General features: G+C 34.5%; 1 pseudogene; it reads right to left on the reverse strand.

Annotated features, from left to right (window-relative positions):
- Positions 1–8,178: 8,178 nt before the first annotated feature.
- LOC117707910 (GTP-binding protein 4-like) lies at positions 8,179–9,745 on the reverse strand (annotated as a pseudogene).
- Positions 9,746–20,452: the final 10,707 nt, after the last annotated feature.

Consider the following 20,452-nt stretch of genomic DNA (forward strand, 5'->3'; position numbering starts at 1 on the left):
TATGAACACCTCTCAGTTTAACTGCTAGTTTGTATTGATGTTCATCTACTTTATTTAGTGATACGGCTTTGTTCATCTCTACCATTTCATTATTTATTTTTTATTTCTCTCACTGAATATATTTTTCCTCTCATCTTTCTCGTAGTCTAATTTGCATTAATGTTTCTATGTCTGTTTCTGTTTTGGTTTTCACTTCTACTTTGGAATATTTTTGCATGCATTTCACTTTGATTTAATATTAACTCTGATGACTATCTTGCACATTCATAGGTTTCACCCTGTGCCCAGAGATGATGTTTTACAGTCAATAGCATAATTCATTCACCATTTCTGCCCTACTCCTGTTATAACCCTTTGGTGCATAATCCAACTCTCAATGCAACATTACTGCTTTGAGTTTCTTCTCTAAGGAATGAAATATATGTAAATGTATGCATGCATACACATACACAATTTCTGAAGCTCCTCATTCTAATCTATAAAATAGTTTTTGAATTATATTACTCTCTTTTGGCCTAAACAACATTAGCTATCCTACGCTTTAGGGGGGACTGTTGCTAATGAGTTGGAGACTCACTTATTTGGGATTTTTTTTCCCCATATTTTTCAGGGATATTTTTGTTCATCATACATTTCTGAACTAACAGCCTTTCAACATTTCCCATACACTGTCTTTCACCCACAGTATTATTTGCCATTTTCAGTAGGCCTTCTTTGAGTTTGAAGTGGTTCTTCATCTGGAGGTCTGTTGTTACTATTTAATTTTCAACTTTTTGAAGTTTGACTATGAAATTTCTAACAATAGTTCTATACAGAACTTTAGTTCTATACAAACTTTGCACAAGTTTGGCAAAATTATCCAACCTGTCCAAGCTGCAAACAAAGTTATGGGGTTTTTTTTTAAACATACTGATATTTTGTTCAATCTCTTATATAATTTGTATGCAGTAATAACTATTTTAATCTTCTAAAACTCCAAATAATGTTTTATTAGACAAGTTGATATTAATTATCAGTTAAACTTATATGTTAAATTTCTACTTCCATTTGAGTAATTCTTAGTATGTATTTTTCCTCAACCCACTGCACCATTCATGCTTCATTATTTTTGTTAATTACAACAAATTTACTTTTTATTTTGAATTCATACTTTTTATTTACTTTTAATTTTTTTAATTTAGTTACATTCCAAAATGTTGACCTCTACTGTGTCCACCCTCCAAGATTTCTTTACCCCACTCCCCCTCCCCTTTGCCCCTGAGAAGGTGCTCCATTACTAAGTTATAATTTTCACTTATCACTGATTCTGATTCTAAAGTTTTAATAGGTATTGGTTACCTGCTCTGAACTTTTACCCTGGTCACAGTCTTGCGCTTTGGATTTTATTCACTGCTAATGTCTCTTTATGAGTACATCTTGTCTCCTCCATGTCACCTACAGTTCCCATGCATGCTTACCATAGACTAGACCCACAATAGAGATTACGCATCCTTATGACATTATTTAGTGAATGTTATTTTTTGTAGGTACATCTCTTTGTATTACTGTCAGTCATATCTCTTTTTCTTCCTTTTACACTGTTTTTATAATGCTAGTTCTATGTTTTCTTTCCTTAGCTTTCTGGAAATTGCTTTACACTAAGGAGTGCTTTTTGTTTTAAAACAGTCTTTCTGGTGTTTTAACTCAACACTTGAGTTGTTCACACCTGTTCTTGTATGTCTCTAAGGTTGGGAAAAAATTTCAGTTTAGCTCATCTGGTATTCTGAAACTTCTGCCAGTCTGACTGTCTCAGCCACACTGCGGCTGCAGGATAGCAGACCTAACTCTTCAGAGCCCAACCCTCTGCTCACATAGCATGGCCTTTGGACAGAAATCTACAATGAATGCTATGCAGGCCTTTGAGTACACTTGCAAAGCTTGTTTTCTGGAGACATCTTTCCCCCACTGTGAATATTCCATAGAACATGTTCTGATTTTCAACTCCTTGGTTCGAGACTCCTGTACTTCTGCTTCTTCCTATGATATGGTATTTGTAAAGCCACAGTTGACTCAGGAAGAACATAGTTCTTCTGTGATCTCATTATGCCAGGTTTCTGGAAGTCATTAATTCTCACTTCTTATTTTTTCTTGTTTTTTTTTTTTTTTTCCAATTTTGTACAGAAGTAAAAAAAAAATCTGGCATTAATTAATTCCTTCATGTCTAAAAGCATAAATCCCATCATTAATTTTACTCAAATTAATTATGAGTGTGGATAAAAAGATGTCTTCTACAGGTAAAATGTCTAGTTTCAAATAAAGTTAACAAGGAAGGGTAAGACTTAAAAGATTTTCTTGTCGTTATTGTTAGTTTCTTTGTTTTGTTTTTTATTCCTCACACAAAGGGAGGTAAATAGACATGTAAATTTTTAATCTTTATGATAAAACATGTAACAATACAGAAAAGAAAATATATACTTATAAATAAAAGATATCACTGTTTTGTAAATATAGGCATACTTTAATTTTTTTAAAAAAATTGACAAAACAGATTTCTTAACCAACATATGTTTTAAAAATATGGCCGGGCTTGAAAATAACTACAGAAGGACCAAAACACCATGTAGTATAAGGGTATTCATGTAGTAAGGCATTTTTATGTTCATCACAAATTTTCCCACTAAAGTCCTATTTGGGAATGATAAGTTCTGAAGTCCTCTCTGTGACACTATTTGCCCAAAGCAGATTTAAATGTACTTCCCAAGTCTTGCATTTGGTTTTGAAATATTGTATATGTACTGTTAAGAATTAGGAGCAGGTGTTTGGTCCACAGTTCTAATTTTATAACACTTGGAAGGCTGAGGAAGGGATTGCCTGGAGTTGGAGTCTAGCCTGTTCTAAATATTGAGACAATGTTTCTAGCTGCCACCACCAAAAATATTAGTTAAAGACATTAATTTTGGTTGCCTACTGGTGTTTTCAAGTGCATGAGCTTTATAATAGAATAATTCATCCACAGTGCTATTGACAAAGCAAGGACCTAGAGATGAGGTCAAAAGGAGTCTCCTTTCACAGAATTGTCACTCAAGAGCTCCTGCATCATTCATGTGAACTAGAAAGACTGAGGAAGAGAAAATTCACAAAGTCATACAGACTAATTTGAAAGCACAAGGCTTAGCATACATACATACATACATACATGTGTGTGTGTTTGTTTTCTTTGCAAATTTAAGGTTTTGCATACTGATAATAGAAATTTGTTTAAACCTTTCTTCCTCAATTCTTTCAGGATAATATGACTTTTTTTTTCTAAATGCATAGTCTCATTAGACAAAGTTTCTTATAAATATTTTTAGTAAGAAGTGATGAAACAGTGATACCAAAATAGAAAAAAGTTTTCAGGAAAATATGTAAATAATTTACTTCTTTTAACTCTCTTATTGATATATCCATGTATGGAATATTAATAATTGGCCCTCAAAAACTTACATGTATTGTAAATTTATATAATACTACCATCTTTCTTAACACTTAGAACAATTAATAAATTTCCCATGTTTTTTCTTAACATGTTCCAGTGTGATGATAAACCAAAATATGTAATGTAAATGCAATATCAAGCCAGAACACCACATGTCATGTCTTAGAAGGGACATCTCATCAGTCAGTGGGTAAGGGGAAGACTAGAGAGAAACTATGGCCTTGAGGAGACACGATCATTACAGCTTCTCAGTCATGGAGAGAGCGAGGAAAAGAGAAATGAAAATGGATTATCACGAGAAAATTTTCAGAATTATAAATTATTACAAAGATATCATACCAGAATTATATATTAGTAAAGTTATTAAAATAGTAGTTTGTTTCATTGTCTCCCAATTTCAATGCCTTGTAGAAAGTCACTGTAGCCACATGGGACTTCTTGATATTCTTCACTGAGCCTGAGTATAGAAGTTATAAAGACTTTTCCTTGAGTTCTGTAGATTTTATCCTGAGCATCCTTTGTACTATGTCTCCAAAATTCCAAATTTTTTGGCTAATATCCATGTGTTAGTGAGTATATACTATGCATACCCTTTGGGTCTGAGTTACCTCACTTAGGATGATATTTTGTTTGCCTGAAAAACTCAAGATGACCTTATTAATAGCCCAGTAGTACTTCACTGTGTAAATGAACCATATTTTCTGTATCCATTCTTCTGTTGTGGAAAATCTGGGTTGTTTCCAGCTTCTGGCTATCACAAATAAGTCTGCTATGAACATAGGGGCACATATGCCCCTGTGGCACTTTTCCTTAAGGACGTTGGTCGTTGTGAAGCTGATCTCCACATTGCAACTTTGGAAATCACACTGGCTCTCCGAATTAACTTCAGAGCTGATTTTTTTTTGAACTGTGGACATACTGACATGGGTAAAGGATTGTCACACTCCTAAGACTCCCCAGTGTAGGGGGCAGGAGAGGGGATCTGCTAAGAGTTGTCTGTATTTGAATACAAAGTCTTAAAGCTCTAAGTTTGAAAAAGTTTCCAAATCTCCCTCACTATCACCTTTGGTCAATGTTCCTTGATGCTTTACTACCTTTTCAAGGGCTTTTATAGGTGTCCAATAGACAGAGCAAAATAGCTTGGAGACATAGTTCAAGCATTACTCTGAGTCTTCTCTTCCTCAACAGAAAATCTGAAGTTTTACCATTATTGTTTCATGTTGCATGTCTAGTAGGAAAGTAATAAAACTTATGTTGGATACTCACATTATTGTATCACAAGATACTTTTTCCTCAAGAAAGTATAAATCAAGGGGTTATAACAAAAAAATGAGCAGCTGCTCCTTTGTAGAAATGACCTCATGACTTATGCCAGGTACTTGATCACTCTGAATCAGAGGACTGTAGAGAAGTAAAACAGTAAAGATGACCACACTGAGTTCATGTAGCAAAGACATTAAAATATTTAATGCAAACTTGATGTATGAGCAGAAATGCATCCTTCAAATGAGTGTTATTTTGCTATACATATTTTGTGATTATTACAAAAAGGTGCTCCCTTGTTCATACACAACGTAGTTTATTACCTCTAAAAATAAGCGAATCAACACTCAAAGAGGCTGAGACAGGAGCCTCAAATCGCTGTACATTTGAGGATTGGCTGGGCTATACAGTACAAGAACACAAGACTCCATGTGTCTCCTTCTCTTTGAAATCTAAGTTCTAGATTATCATAATGCTTTTGTTTTTGGTTTTTTTTCCTTCTAAGAGACTATTCAGGATGAAGTATTTTGCGTCTCACTAAAACTTTGTACATAATACTATCATTTTGTATAAATGAATCAGAGAAGTGTCTGTACCAGGAAAGTGTGAAAGCGATTTGCTCCTGAGGTTGCAGTTCCAGCCCCAAGTGCCTATTTACAGTACCATTTTTTAAAGTATAATTTTTTGGAGAATCTTTGTATATCAGATTTTCCCTATGACTGATGTCAGTAACAGTTCAAACGTTTATGTATTGACTATGAATTGACCCCATAGCAAAATCCAGCAGGCTTCTTTTCCATTACTAGTTTTCAAAATGTTTTCTATAATGTAAACCATTTTGTGAAGTCACATTTGTCTATAATTTTTCTGAGTGTTTTATAAAATCTAAAGATGACTGATGGATGATGAAAGTAATAAGCAGTAGAAAATGAAGTCAGACAAGATTCTAAATCTATCTACTTCTAATATGGAATTAGATGATACCTAAGTCTGTTGATATGTGATGTGACATTTTCTCATTTGTGATTTGTGATATCATATGTGTAACTGTTTCTAAGTAACTATTAGAAGATTTTCTAAAAATGACTTTAAGACCAAGAGCTCAATTATTTAAGTTACCCAGTTAAACAGGTAGGATGCAAAATTATGGCAGAAAATAATAGAATTATGTTCATTATTTTAGTATTTTTCTGTAATGTTTTTATTTTCAAAAAATGAGAGTGCTATCAGTCACCCAGCAAATGACTCATTTGGGCAATGAAATTGATTAATTATAACTATATATCTCCTAAAAAGACATTCATATGAATTATTACATATTATACAAAATTGAGTAATTTACTAAAAATTTATATAAAGCTCCAAGTGTGAACTAGGAGACAATAAATTATACCATTTCAGAAGTTTCTGTTGCAATCTCTGTTTTCCAGTAACAGCAAGATGATAGTCTTCTGTCTTAAATCATAGAACATGTAGTAGTAGTTAAAGACATTAGTCTATAGGTCATCATCATGTGCAGATTTTTCACATAGCAAATAGCACCAATCATGTAACACACCCAGCAAAGTCATTGTAAAAATGAGCTAATTATGAGAAGAGTTTAGGGTATCCTGTGAAACTGTTAGAAAATTTTTCATGAGCTTTTTAGTTATTGACAGAAAAATAAAATAAGATTTACATGCAGATCAGTCAATCACCCTCCAGTTAGCAAGAGACCCCTGTTATCTAATAGAAAAAAATGAGACAGAAAAGGAATCAGAGAGGAAGTGAATGTGGTTTAGTGTCTGTACCCCTGTTCTCAAGATTGTTCTGCTGTCACAACATCTGGTTGGTTCTGTGTACATTGCTGAACATTACGAAAATTAGATGTATTTACTTTAATCACATAGAATGGGATTTAGCTCAAAAGAGTATATATAGTTACTTGGGTTTCTATTTATGATGTAATTTCATATAGAGTGTATAACTCATAATATCAGATCAAAGCCATGAGCAGAGATGTCAATAAATAACTAAGATAGGTTGTTTTTACCTCATGGGTAGAAAGATTTACAAATTTGTCTGACTTCATTTTTTACTGTTTATTGCTTACATTATCCATTAGTAATCTTTAAATTTTATAAACTTATAAAATTATAGGCAAGTGTCACATCACGAACTGGTTTATACTATACAATATATTTTGAAAAACAGTAATGGAAAAGAAGCCTAGTGGTTCCATGTCCCAAGAAACAGTATCAGTTGGGTTCATAAAGTGACTAGCATTCTAAGCAACTTTAGAGCCAAAGTGTCCTTGTTAGTCATTGTATAAGATTCCTGATCTCTGCGTATCTATGTTTAAAATAAGGACATAAAATTAAAATATCATTTTTAAGCCTATACATCTCTAGACTGTTTGAATGTTTATTGCCAGTGACATGTGTCAAGTAAGTGGACCATTGAAGAGGAAGTGATTTATGAGCAAGAGGAAATAAAAGGTAGAGATCATGTTAAGTCTATGACAGAGAAAAGGGGGCATTCATAAAAATTATATTTTGTTCCATGAGTAGAGGACACAGAATTATTGACAGTAAATGACTCTGACACAAATGGAAGGTCAACCATCTAGTCAATATCTTCTGCAAATATTTTCAAAATTGCTGGGAGACATCCTTAGAAGAGGGGTGTTATTTGCACTGCCATTATGTCTGACTTCTTTCCTGTTGCTTTGTAGTTCTTTAATGCCTTCAAGTGTACTTTAAAGAGTATACTGTTGGGAGACCAGCTGTGAATAAAAGCTCTGTTCTAGTTCAAAGCTCTACATTTTACAAGACTTAGAGTAAGTGAAATTTCTCTAGAGCCAAAAGATGGAAAGACAAATCCCAGAACTTCCTAAGATGTTTTTTGTATCATGTCACTCTAATCAACAACAAATCTATTTTATTATCAGAGAACATAAGAACAATTGGTTCCTGCAGTGTATTAAGAGGATTCTACTTACATTGAAATATAAAGTAATATTAAATATACTTACAGTGAAATATTAAATAATATTAATTGGTTGTCTCCAATCATGTACAATCCTGATACACAGCTGGGTGTAAGCAAACTGAAATACATCATGGAGAAAAGCCTATTTCTCCTCCTGTGCTGTTAATTTTAGAAATGAGAGTTGGCCAAAAACTCATATCAGGAGAGTTGTTAATGTTTTCTTACTGCTGCACATAATTGACTAAATAGATATGCCTCAAGTGGCTCATGTTGGCTCTTATGCTCTAATGTGAAACAATATTTTTTCTGGTATTACAATGTTTTTATTGGAACTAGTTCATACAAATGTGGATCCTAGACATCTATACAAGTATTTCTCAAGGGTTAAATTTATCTCCATAACATTGATATTAAGTAAAAGATGTTTAAATGTATTTCAGAGTGTTGCATGAACCTATACCATGTCTTTGAGTAAATGCTAAGACAAGTTAGCTGAGGTTATAAATCTGGTGTGTCAGAAAACCTCGGGCAAGTAACATGTAGTAAAATATAATGTAATAACATGCAATTAGTAAGTTTATTGAAACTGAAAATAAATACATTTGTTTTGTCAGCTGTCGTATTTCCATCATTTTCTTGTCTTCACTCTCAGTTACTGTCATACTCCCCAGCAGCTGTTCTTAGTTCTTCTTCTTTTTCCATCTCTTCTAATTTCTTCAGGATAGCAGGATCGATATAATCAGCAACACTGTGGCCTTCCCAAATCTCTGGCATCTTATCATATTTCTCAGATGAATTCATTAAGTCCTAGTATTTCTGAAGATCCAAAATATAATCATCTCCCATTTTCAGCTCAAGATCTCATTCCCTCTTCTTCTTGGGCTCTGTGATATCCACTCTCTTCTTTGAGCTATCACTCCTTTTGGGATGAAAGGGGGTCTCTCTTTATCATCTCTCTTGTTTGCCACAACTAAGTGCAATCTGTTCAGAAACTCATTCACTTTTTTTCCTTTCATTTTAGTTTCTTCTTGATGAGTCAGAAGCCTATCACAAGCCTCTGTTTTAACTTGAATGGCACCTTCCTCAGTCAGGGTGCTGGTCTCAATGACAGGAAACCCTTCAGCCTGCAAGTTTAGAATTTTCTAATCTTCTTCAGAAAGTTCAGAAAATTCTCTTCACATCACATTTGTCTGCTACAACAATAAGAGGCTTGTTGATAAACAAAGGTCTGATATTCTAGGAGCATTCTAATTGCTCCTTTAACCTATGTCCACACTGCTCACACAAATCCATCACATACAGAATTGCACCTTGGAGTTGGGCCAGGACTGTGATGGCCTGCATCTCAATGGTGTTTCTATCCTCCAAAGGATGGTACAAAATCCCAGGGATATCTACAACCTGCCAGTGCAGATACTTATAATCCATGTGCCCAACAAACAGAGATTTGGTGGTAAATGCATAGGGCTGAATATCCACATTTTCTCTTGTCACCTTATTGATAAAGCTGGATTTCCCAACATTTGGATACCCACACAAAAGCAGAGTTTTTGTATTTGGATCAATGGTTGGCAAGTGGGATAAATGTTGAGGTACTTGTTCCAAATTCTCCAAACTCTGCTTTTGTCTCTTGATAATAGTACACATTCCTCCAAGGGCAGCAAGCTTCAGCTTTTTGTATTGGTACAGAGAATCACCATATTTCATAAGTGGTGCATAATCTTTAGCAACATTTTCCACCAAATTTTTGGCAACATTTATTTGACCTAGAGCCAATTTATAGTGATTCTTGACATAGAGAATATTAATCAAGTCAGTATAAAATGGATGGACATAATCCAATTCAGGGAAATCCAACAGAATCTGTGACAGACTGTCATGTTAATTCTGTTGAGTAAATAAGACTTTACTCATATAAAAATGTCAAATTCAATGAATTTGATAAGGTTTATGAATAACTGTTATAGTCTTTTGTTGAGTCCTGGATAACGTAAGGTCAATAAAGTCCTTGGCAGACAGCAGCACCGTAATCTTCGTAAAGCTGCAATACACCATATCAGTGGTGGAACGCATGAGGAAACCCGGAGAAGCAGGCCAGAGTTCGAAAATTCAAATTTCAATGAAGCCTTGTTCATGCACTTAATGTATGGCTGTGCGCTATGCTAGAAAACCAGTGAAATAACTTTAAATTGAATTTACCTCATTTTATTTTCTGGTGTTGTTTTGTGGAATTGACTCTCTAGTCTATTTCTTTTTAAGTCTTAGGTTGAGAAACTGTTGTTTTGTTGGTGTTCTCTTCAGAAAGAATCAATGTAGTACTTCACATATCACATAATTACATGATTATATGTTCCAAAGGCAGGTCTATCATTGTGGAGTCTGTGGTTGCCCATCTCTGATACATGAGTGAGGAACACTATTTAAGTATCCCTATATCCTTTGTGGACAGTGTCTTGACTCACAGGCCTCTTAGTACTTGCTGAGCTTGAGTCAAAACCGTGACCCAAATCACCAGAGTGACTACATCTGAGATAATATTTATGTCCTTACCAACCCTGATAGTTCTACATTGGCTTTCACATAAGCAGCAAAACAGAGGTCAGAAGTCATACTCACAGCCTTCCATTTGACAAAGAGAATCTTTTTGACTGTTAATTAAATTTTTATTCTTCATATTACTGAAAATGACCAGGATAGATTAAAATATTTGCATTTCAAAATGCATCCATATTTATGACTTAAATAATAATAGGTCATTGAAAAGCCTATCCCCAGTTTCTGCCCTCTGGTGCACTCTTAACATGTCATATCTTGTTCCTATTAACCATATGGTAATTTCGTGAATTTTTTCTTGAGATTTATTTTATTTGTATATAAAACATAAAATAATTTTAATTAACATCCCTACTCATCTGCCTGAATAAATCAAGTCTTAGTAATCTTGTTTATGATAAGCCTATACAATGGCTTTGTAATGTATTCACTCTGTTTTCAACAACAAACATAGCTGTAAGATAAATCTTAAGCCAATCTTGGGCAATAGAATATAAAATATTAGATAAAATGAAAAGTTTAAATTATATATATTCAAAATATATTAATAATGATGAAAAATAAATCTATCTTAATATGGTCTATTTGTGTCAAGCCTTATTGAAAGTCCTAGAGTTAGGTGAGTCACAGAAGCAATAAATAGCTGAGTGAGGCTTCCTTCAATATCTCATGAATGAATTAGAATTTAATTTACCTTAAATCTGGACACTTTTTAGAGACTGAGATGAAATAAGAGTCTATTGTTAAAGTTGGTTTTCTTATATCTTGGAAACGTTTTAGAAATGAGGCTGGCCAGTTCTATCGTTTCCTGTCAAATGATGAGCATGCTAAAGCTACTTTTCCTTACAAAATATTATATTAATACACTTTTAAAGAAAGTAATTTGTGCATGCATATTACAGTTTTGAGTAATGACCACCCCTGGTCTACAGCACTAGTTACTCAATATTTCACTGTGATTGACAATCCATGGAGAACAATGTGGTGTCCCTATGGGACCTGGAGCTGCTGAGAAGCACACTATTAGTTAGGATTTTCTTTATAGACAAAATGTCTTTTTACGAAAGCATCCATTCTATTGACTCTGAACCATTTAATGGAAAAAGTTGGTTTTTTTCTTTCCAATTAAGAGCTCAAATCCCATAAGAGTATAGAAAATACCATCAACCCTTTACCTAAAGCCTGTGACAAAGAATTGTAATTTTCCTGAATCAGAAGTACAGATAATTCTATCAACCTTTGCTGTGATCAGGAAAAACATGATTTTCTTGAACCATGAGCTGCCCTGATCAAAATTCATACAATGACTTCTTTTGGATTCCTTAGGTCAGTATCTGTAGTGGCAGCAACTGATAGTACAGTTGCAAGATAAGGAGCTGTGAAAACCAGTGTCCACTCACATTCCATGTGATTGGTTCACTTGTTGATGATACCATTTCATGATTATGTAAATGTGGATTGACAGTCACATGCTATGTTTCCTAGCCATGCTTCCTTCTTTCAGTAATCCAGCAGCTACACTGACTTTTGTTTTGTTTCTTTTATGAACTAGATAAACACAGACATCACACATATATTCATGTAACACATATATGTAATTATTTGCCCATGCATAAACAGTGATTGTACTCAAGAGACTACAATATTTATCAGGTTTAAGAAGTTACTCAGGCTTCAGGAACAAAAGATTTGAATATCACATATCCACTACAAGGATAGTATCTAGAGTTATATAAAGAATGTAAGAATGGAGCAAATACATCTCCTTCATAAATAATGATAGATGAAAGATAAATGATTGATGATATATAGAGGTCAGCTTTAAAAATGATGGTAAAGATAGATAGATAGATAGATAGATAGATAGATAGATAGATAGCAGGATAGCAGATTGGTGCATGATAGGACATATGGCAGACTTAAAGATGATAATGCAGATGCAGAGAGATAGAAAGCTATGTAGATAGATAAATAGATACATAAATACATAGATAGATCATACATAGATAAAGATAGAGACAGAGACATAGATAGCTGCATAGATAGATAGATAGATAGATAGATAGATAGATAGAGACAGACATAGATATAGAGACATAGATGCATAGATAGATACATAGGTACGGGTATATATACATAGACAGACAGATAATAGATAGTTAGATCGATAGATAAATAGAGACAGAGACACAGGGACATAGAGACATAGATAGATGCATATAGATACCTAAATACATGCATAGATAGTTAGTTTGTTAGTTAGATAGATAGATAGATAGATAGATAGATAGATAGATAGATAGATGGATGGATGGATGGACAGACAGACAGATAGATAGAATGACAGACAGACAGACAGATAGGATAGATAAATAGATATGACAAACAAATGAATATTGACACAGCAGAAAAGCACAGAAATGGGATGTGTAGTATGGTCTGTGATGATGGCTTTCTGGGTGAATACTGCAAATTCACAATGTTGTGAATCATTAGTCAGCTACAGGTTTCATATGTCTATATACACCACTAATTTGTTTTTATAACAAAGCAAAAGAATAACAATAAATCAAACTATTCAATAAGAACAATGAGTGAGACACAGGGACTGAAACCCACTAGAAGGTAAAATGATGGATGTAAATAAGTAAAGAAAGCATCATTATCTATCAAGGAAGCATAAAATGATGACATTGCACACCACTACAAAGAAATAAAATTACATAGAGTAGCATCACGTGCTGGCTGGGAAAGGTCCAGGCAAACTAGATCATGGGCACGTCACTGGTATGAATGTTAAATGGCTACTATTCAGGAATATAGTTTGCTTCTTTAACATTTAACATTTCCCAGTTGTATCCTTAGGCATATTGCAGAGTTTAGGGTTTACACTTACCCAAAACCTGTGCATGTTTGTTATAGAAATTTAATCTTAAGTAGCCAGAAGCTAAAATAATCCTCAACAATTATTGAATAAATGAAAAGAGGAAATCCATGCACTAGAATAGAAAGAACCTAGGCCAGACACTTTTGGTGATTTGGGTACAACTCCAGGGAATTAGTCTGATTGAAATACATCAGCTTCAGCATTTTGGAATTCATTTTCTTAACATTAGAAAATTCTAGGGAAAAAAAGGAAAGCATAGGTAGAGAAATAGTAGAGGGCTTGCCTTGCAAATGGTCTTCAAGTATGGAAAAATGACAATTTCAAAGGTGTACACATTGTATAATATCAATCAGTTGCCATTGTTTTTGGTTTTACTGGCGTGTTCCCAGGCAGTTTCCCAAGCCATCTCTGTTCTTCTCATTCCCCTTTCCCCCTTCTACTCTCTGGGTTTATAGAGATCTTATTGAAGAAACCTGTCAGTCATTGTATTTGAGTCGATCTGCATTTCTTGGTTTCCTAAAGCAAATGTTTTGCTATTGCTCACTAGTTTACTTCCTTGAGGGTTCTAAATTGAATATATCAATTAACATCAATTAATTATTTCTGTGACTGTTGATGCTGAGAGAGAAACTAGCTCACAGTGCATATTGCCTGATACTGACAGAGCATATCTGCATGAGCTTCATTCAGCTTAATTCATTCAGTTTTTACTTGAGATGTCACCCAAAGACTTAAAAGAACAGTTTCATAAAGTGTTTAAAATAATTACAATTTTCAGGTTTAATCCAAATTCAATTTCCTAGTCAAATTTTTTATGAAAATTATTCTAAAAGACAATATAAAAGGGTTAATTATAGCTTTTCATATTTTAGTTTGATTTTGGTTTTATTTGGTTACAACATTTTCATTTTTCTTATTATTTAGCTATTTTATATGTGGTTTTGTTGAGGCTTATCATTCTTAAAGATCACTCAAAAAGATAATTTTATTTTGTGACACTTACTATGAAGAATTAATGTGTATGATAAACCTGGGCTTTATTAATGTTCAATGTCTTGTTAGAATGAACTATACATTTCTAGTTCCACAGGATGTTGTCACACATTGACATCCAGATAGACATGTTATATACACAAGAGTAAGGGGCCAGTGTATCTAAGAATTCAGTGCCTCTGTTCCATCAAAGTGAAGAGACTGATATCAGTGCTGACTGCAGGCATGGGTTTCTCCTTTTCACTCTGTGGTCTTAGACACACTTTCTTGAACTGGCTGGACTTAGAAAGCTGTAGTTGTTTGAATGAAATGGTCTCTTAGGATCTTATAGAGAAGTGCTTAGCCACAAGGGAGTATAGAACTCTTTGAAAAAATTAAAAAAAAAAAAAAAAAAAAACTAGAAGGATTAGGTGTGGACCTGGAGAAAGTGTGTCACTGTGAGTCAGCTTTCAGGTTTCAAAAGTACATGCCAGACCCAACCACACCCTCTCACTTTCCCTCTCCCTTGCCCTCCCTCCCCTGTCCCTTCCCCCTCCCCTCTCCATCCCTTTCACCCCTCTCTCTCCCTCTCCCTATATCCCTGTCCCTCTTCCTCTCTCCCTCTCTCTCTCGCTCTCTCTCTCTCTCTCTCTCTCTCTCTCTCTCTCTCTCTCTCTCACCTTCCCCATCCCCCTCCTGCTCCTGCTCCTCCCTCCTCTCTGTCTATTTCTGCTTGTGGATTGGGATGCAACTTTCAACTACTTCTTCTCCACCATTCCTGCCATACCTGCTGCCATGCTCTCTGCCATGATAATAATGGGCCCACCCTCTGAAACTGCAAGCAAGCCCCCAAATAAATGATTTATTTTATAAAAGTTGCCCTGTCCGTGGTGTCTCTTTACAGTAATAGCACATTGACTAAGATAGGTATCAATTCCGAGAGACCTGAAATGGCTACATTCTATTGTATTGGTGGAATTGCTCCTCTTTTATGTAAAGATTTAACAAAATGAGATACAATCCTTATTTAAGACTTAAGATCCTGAAAGTCCAAGTTTCTCTTCTAACAGAAGTATTAAACTAAACTAGTCAAATTGCCATAAAGGGGAACATGAGAAATACATGCTGAAAGCATTACTTTCCTCTTTCTTCATGTGCTTGTCTGTTGGAAAAACTGTTATGGAGACATACAGAAAGAAGTCAAGCTTCATTAATGTTTTCAAAGTAATATACATTGTTAGAATTTACAAATCAAAGGTAAATGGTATTGTTCATTATATATTAGTTGAAATTACTTTTACTTATTAAAATACTTCCAGTTTTCAAAGTTCAAGTATAAAAATATTTAACTACTTTTGGACAAATAATGACACATATTACATGATTTTAAAAATAAGACTATTACTATGTGTGTGTTTGTATATTTTGTGTGGGAGTGTGTGTGTGTGTGTGTGTGTGTGTGTGTGTGTGTGTGTGCCTGAAGAAAGAGTTAGGTGGCCTGGAGCAGAAGTTAGAGGCACTAGTGGGCATCTGGGCAAGGATGCTGGGAACTGAACTCCAATTATATGCAACAGAAATCTTTAACCACTGAGCCATCTCTCCAACCCTATATTTGAGGATACTGTTAATATCTGACTGTAAATTTGGTCAGTTCTCACAGTGTGTTACATTCCTACCACTACTAAATCAGAATGGTTGTGTATCTTTGTCTTTGTTTCCCTTTGATGATGGGAGATCTGCCCACGTGACTTTAGGTTTCTTCCATATTCCAACTTGTTATCTCTGGAAAGTGCTCTGTGTTTTTGACAGCCTCTGCCCTGTAGTTCTGCCTTCCTTCCCACACACAACTGTAGACAATTCATACTTAACCCAGTCTTGAACAACAACAAAAAAAATCTAATCCTACAAGTCCTACTTTATGAAATGGGTCACTTCTGGCACCAATATCTCATCTGGAAAGCTCCAAAAGTTTCCTGGAGAAGAGTCTTAAAAGACTCATCTCAGAATGGAGCTGAAGAGAGGGCAGTTTATAAATGGTCAGCCATGGAGGATATAGGTGTCTTTCTATAGAGATCAGCAGCAGGATTTCACAGATTGACTCTGCTGAGCTTCTGTTCCTGGCTGCATGTCTTTCCTGAGATCTTTCTGACTGCTATTGAGGATATGTCTCAACCTGTGGTTCCTATTGTGCAGGCATGTTGTTTTTGTTGAAGAAATAGAAAGGCTGCCTTTCATAAAAACCTCAAGCTTAATTGAAATGTTAGTAAAACAAAATAAACAACAACAAAATAATAATAATCATTTACTGTCAAAACCAGTTGTTTCTGTTTGTTTCTATCAGATACTATTACCTTCAGAAGACATGAATCAACATTAAAAGAGCAAAGTCATTCCTATGGAAGAAGCACTGTGAAATACACAGATTTCTTCAATGAAGGGATCTTCATACTAGATATACTGTATATACATGATTTCTTATAAACATGGAAATTCTCATGTTAATTTATCCAATAAAGAGCATATAATAGAGACCATGATTCTTTAAACCATATTTTATAAACTGCTAGCATAAACCCTGATGACATACTCAGGTTTAGATAGTGATTATAGCCAGAGGAAATTTCTCTACACTGAGACAGAAAATGACCTTCTTGAAGATAAAACCAATCTTCATTAATTCTCATTAGAATATTATACAGAATTATCTCCACCAGAGATGTTTGCTGCCAAGTGACTGCTACAAGGCAGCTTAGACAATCTACTTCCTGGAAAAATGACTTAAAGCATATTGAAATTGTTATCCACAGTTCATGCCCAGACAAAGACCAATAACTCACAAAGTCTGCTCATAGCAGCTTAAACACTGTCAGTATTTCATGAGTACCATAAGGACATAAGGTAAAATAGCTTCTCAGTAACATGCACATCGTCTCCATACTGAGGGTAACTTTCTTTTTTTAATTTTCTTTTTTTAATTTTCTATTAAAATATCCAATTTAAAATATTGGATATTTTATTCATTTACATTTCAGATGTCATCCTCTTTCCCCATTTCCCCTCCTTAGAAACACCCTATCAAATCAACCCTCCTTTTTGCTTTTATACCACTTTAATTACATCAAGTATTAAGGCCAGTTATGTTTTGACCTCAAGTGTCTTTTGATGGCCCTATGTTAAATGCTACATCCCCAGGATTGTGTGGTCGGAGGGCAGTGGAACTTTCAGTTTATGGCAACATTATCTGTGAAAGGGCACAGTGACACCTAACCATTTTCTCTTCTTCCTCTCCTCTTTTCCTAGCCATAAGTTGAGTGCACTGCCTTCTCACTGGGCTTTCTGAGTCCCTGCTGCACTCAAAGCCACAGGAACATCTGATTCCCTGCTGAGAATTCTGAATCTCAGAACCACAGTCATCTCTGTCTTCTATAAGTTATTTAGTTATTTGTTCAGTAACAGAAAGATAAAGAACACAGATATCTACAGCAGGGAATTAATTGTTAGAACACTGGTGTGTCAGAGTTAACCTGAAGCCATATGCAACATTGTAGAATCAACATAAATCCATTCTTCTCGCTGACAGCTTCTTCAAACATGACTTGGACCAGTCCTTCCTACTAGAAAAAATTGCCCATTTTACAAAATGTCACCACACATTTGTTTCACACACCATGAGATACACTCCCATCTTTATTTGTGTTTGTTTGTTGGTATAATTTTGTGGGGTTTTTCTTCCAGACATTAGATTGTTTTCATCATTAACTGTTTATTCATGTGAACTGGCAAGGTAACAGGCACACTGTTCCTAGCCAGAAAATTAGAATCACAGAATGAATGCAAAAATCTAACTTTGTGCCCCTCTGGATTGTTACCGCTGAGTTCCAATTACTGAGTTCAGTCATGCAGCCTTGAAATCATCATGGTTTTGAATTCCAAGGGAGGAAAAGTTTTAGAGGTTCTGTGACTGTTAATCACAAGTGTCCTGAAAGAGATCAGGACTGAAGTGAGTGCCATGCAGAAATTAAAATCTGTATTTAATGTTTTTTGAGACATGATCAGGCTATATAATGAAGACAAACACTTATTGTCTCCTGCAAAGACAGTATTTTGGCCAACTTCCTGCCTCCCTTAACCAGTTACTACAAATTTGTCAATAGTCAAGAACCAATAGGTAAAAGGCTTTACCTGAATTATATGTAAATAAAATCATTATTTTTCTCAAAACTCACTTGTGATTGTCTAACAACTTTCACAAACTGTGATGTTTTTGATTAATATAACGTGAGTATGCTCATCATATAAATTTAGCTTATAGTGAAAAACAATTTATTGAACATTAACTATGCACTGTATCAAATCTCCATAAATTATACCTCTAAAGGTTTAAAAATACCTAATAATATATATTCTTTTTGAAAATTAGCAGTATTTGCCTGCATGTCCATGTAATATGTTGTTGCAGGCGGTCTGTGAGCATCTCTACTTTGCCTTATAATATTAATTACATTTAAACATCTCTTGGTAAAGTAACCAAAGGCCAAAAAAAGACATGTTTGTACTTAGATTTTTTTTCTCATGATGCCTTGATTGAAAAAGTATTACAAAATTTATATTTTCATTTTGTTTCCTGCTTCCAAATTCTGGTTTTAAATTTTACTATCATATCAGCTAATTAATTGGATCAAAAAGTCCTCTGGCTCTAATATGGAGATATTAAAAAATTCAAGTGCAAATTAAATCAAGGAGAATCTCATCACTTTGGAAATACACAAGTTAAACACCAGTTCTCAGCATTAGCATACCTTGACCTTTGTCTGCTTTGATACTTGCAAGAGTTGTCACGCTACACTGTGAGTTTCTCTGATTAGACTCTCACTAACATGGTAAAACATCAGTCTGCCACATTTTATCTTCATCTGTCTGTCTGCCGATACCAATACATATTGATATACATTCATAAATATGTATCTATACATGGATGAACAAATATGAAATTAAAGCATATTGTATTTGAAGTATAAATATATATTATCTTGGCCTATAGAATTGCCGTTTAGCTCTTAGATTTGTCTATCTTGAACTATTTAATATTTAATATTTAATGATATTAAGTATTTAATAATATTTTGTGGAATAATTGGGAAAGGAAGATTCTGTGTTTGTCTTCCCACCACTTTTCTATTCTCTGAAAAGTCTGAAGAGGAGACTCCCTCACTGCTCAGGTTCTATACAACTGTGCTTTCTGGGATGCCTGGTCTCTACTTTGTGATGATCCTTGCTGTTTTAGTACACGAAGTTTCTACAGTAGCTAACCTATGAAAAGAGTTTATAATCACCATCTTCCTGTCTTCTGTCTCCTCTGGAGATTTTTTTTTTTTTTTTTTTTTTTTGGATACCAGGTGTCCTCAGTTTGCTTTGTGCTGGCAGATAGCTCCTCATCAGGATTCAATGATTTTTCTCTTCCAATTTTTCTCTTGATATCTTGATATTTTTGTTTAATTAATCCAATCCATACCCAGCTTGCACAGAATCTGTCTTCTAAAAGTTTCTACAGTCAGTTTTCTCTGATTCTCCATTTGTCCACATGGTGATTTATCATTACAACCTATTAAAACTCCATATTTTATGCTGTCTTGGAATTCCCAACATTATAGCACCCAAACATGCTGCCATTTCTTGAAATCACACAAAATCACATGGACAAAAACTTGTGTGGTTAAGATAAAACCCTCAGAATCATCACACATTTACCCTTGATACATGCCAATGTCTTCTTTAGTGCATTAGTCAGCATCTTCAAAAAAAGCTACACAAAGTAATCCCAAAATGCACAGCTCTATTTCCACAACTACCAAGGTAGTCAAGGCACAAAATTGTAAATTAAACTTGGGTTTTAATGTTGACTGTTAGCACTATGACATTCAGAACCAAAGCTGAGATCATTTTGTAATGAATTTGTCAATGGTTTCCAGCGCAACCACACCAAGAGGCAAATGGGCAAAGATCAGATAGAAGAAATGATTCCCACTAGCCGATTATCTGCAAATCAGGGACTACCATCCTAAAAGTACCACAGAGCCAAATTCAAGGCTTCAGGACCTTAAAGGCATAAAGAATGCCCAAGAGAATGATGCTCCAATATTAACATTAATAGCTAGTAATAATTTGTTGTTTTAACTATATTCATCAGTTTTCCCTATTTACTGCCCCCTTTAAAATCCTCTGAAAAACTTGCAGCAATTTCTAGATGTTAAAGGTGATCCATTATTTATTTATTAAATATTTTTAAACTATACTAGCTCCTACTCATTTTATTTTCTATATAGATGCATTGATTACCCTGTTTTATTTAT

Source organism: Arvicanthis niloticus, chromosome 1 (assembly GCF_011762505.2).
Source record: "Arvicanthis niloticus isolate mArvNil1 chromosome 1, mArvNil1.pat.X, whole genome shotgun sequence".
In the NCBI taxonomy this organism is placed as follows: Eukaryota; Metazoa; Chordata; class Mammalia; order Rodentia; family Muridae; genus Arvicanthis; species Arvicanthis niloticus.